The sequence below is a fragment of the Protobothrops mucrosquamatus genome, unplaced genomic scaffold, assembly GCF_001527695.2.
Source record: "Protobothrops mucrosquamatus isolate PMUCROS unplaced genomic scaffold, P.Mucros_1.0 scaffold5427, whole genome shotgun sequence".
Classification (NCBI taxonomy): domain Eukaryota; kingdom Metazoa; phylum Chordata; class Lepidosauria; order Squamata; family Viperidae; genus Protobothrops; species Protobothrops mucrosquamatus.
Window position 1 is genome coordinate 10,933 of NW_015391286.1, and position 2,042 is coordinate 12,974.

A 2,042-nucleotide genomic window follows, 5' to 3' on the forward strand; every position below is an offset into this window, starting at 1 on the left:
AACAAAAGGGTGGGCAGATATGGCTCCTGCAAAGTCCCATCTCTTCCTCCAGAGTAAGGGCACTGGTCCTCACAGAAAAGGTGAAATATGCAGGATAAAAGGAAATGGTTTAAGCCCACAGTCTCTGCTTCTAGTGGCTTGTTCCAAAAACAAAGAAAACCGAATAGGGTGATTGCTTATGCAGAATGTCTTCTTCTTCCTCAGAGAAAAAAACAATCCAGTTACCTTTAGGAAAAGATCTTTGAGACAATTATGATCTGGGTGAATGGGAATCTCCTCAGACATTGGTCCCAAATTTGGCCTCTCGTGTTCATTGACTCAACTAGAAAACCCCATAATGCTTTTGGGGAATAAAATAGTCTAGCGGAACCAATGAGTGCAGATCTCATTTGCATGAAAAGAGAAAGCAGGGGCATTTAAGGAAAGGAAGGGAGAAGATCTGAAGAAGGTTATAATTTTGTTCCTTAGAAGGACATTCTTTGCCAAAGTTGACCATGGGTTGGGCGGTGGTCTTCCTTGCGCTCCTCACTTACTGCACAGGTAAAGCTTTCCAGGGCTGAGAGAGGATTTGATTGTGATTCTCATAAGAGTTTGGTCCTTTGGAAATGTCTAAGAGCAAAGGACGGTGCATCAATTTAACAGTCTTTCTTTCTGTCTCTCCCCCCACTCTTTCTCTTCATCCCACCCTCTTGAAAGGCATCGATGCTCAGTCCCCTTGGAGTCAGCCTCCCTCCAGCTCCGTCTCCCGGGGTGGAACCCTTTCGCTCTCCTGCACAACAACTCAGAGTTCCCACAGCATCAGCTGGTATCAACAGAAAGCAGGACAAGGCCCTCGCTTTGTCCACTGCAGTGGTTGCAGCAGCAGGGGAGAAGGGATCCCAGATCGCTTCACTGCCACCAGATCTGGGACTACAGGATCCATGGCCATCACCAATATACAGCCTGAAGACGAGGGAGATTATTACTGTTTCAGCTGGAACAGTGCAAATAGCCAGTTACACGGTGGTGAACTCTTATGGGGAAGTGTGGCAAAAACCTTCACTCTTCCTCTTCAACTTGAAACCAGATGCAACGTACCTTGATCTGTGACTGGGGACGCTTGAGCTGAAGAGACAGGAGAGAAACATCTGTAGGCTCATCTGCATCTGCAGAGAAGTCTCTCAGTGCCCAGCTCAATGCCCAATTACTACAATATCAGTGACCAGCAGGGGTAGCTGCTGCTCTTTCATGACTTAAACAAAAGGGTGGGCAGATATGGCTCCTGAAATGTCTCCTCTCTTCCTCCAGAGTAAGGGCACTGGTCCTCACAGAACAGGTGAAATATGCAGGATAAAAGGAAATGGTTTAAGCCCACAAACTCTGCTTCCAGTGGCTTGTTCCAAAAATGAAAAAAAAACCCGAATATGGGGATTGCTTATGAAGGACGATTTCTTCTTCCTTAGGGGAAAAAACAATCCAGTTACCTTTAGGAAAAGATCTTTGAGACAAATATGACCTGGGTGAATGGGAATCTTCACAGACATTGGTCCCAAATCTGGCCTCTGGTGTTCATTGACTCAACTAGAAAACCCCATAATGCTTTTAGGGAATAAAATAGTCTAGCGGAACCAATGAGTGCAGATCTCATTTGCATGAAAGGAGAAAGCAGGGGCATTTAAGGAAAGGAAGGGAGAAGATCTGAAGAAGGTTATAATTTTCTTTCCTAAAAGGACATTCCTTTCCAAAATTGACCATGGGTTGGGTGGTGGTCTTCCTTGCGCTCCTCACTTACTGCACAGGTAAAACTTTCCTGGGCCGAGAGAGGATTTGATTGTGATTCTCATAAGAGTTTGGTCCTTTGGAAATGTCTAAGAGCAAAGGAAGATGTGTCAGTTTAACAGTATTTCTTCCTCCTTCTTCCCTCACTCTTTCTCTCTCTCTCTCTCTCCCTCTACCCCTTTAAAGGCATCGATGGTCAGTCCACTTGGACTCAGCCTCCCTCCAGCTCCGTCTCCCTGGGTGAATCCATTAAGATCTCCTGCACAACAACTCAGAGTACCTAC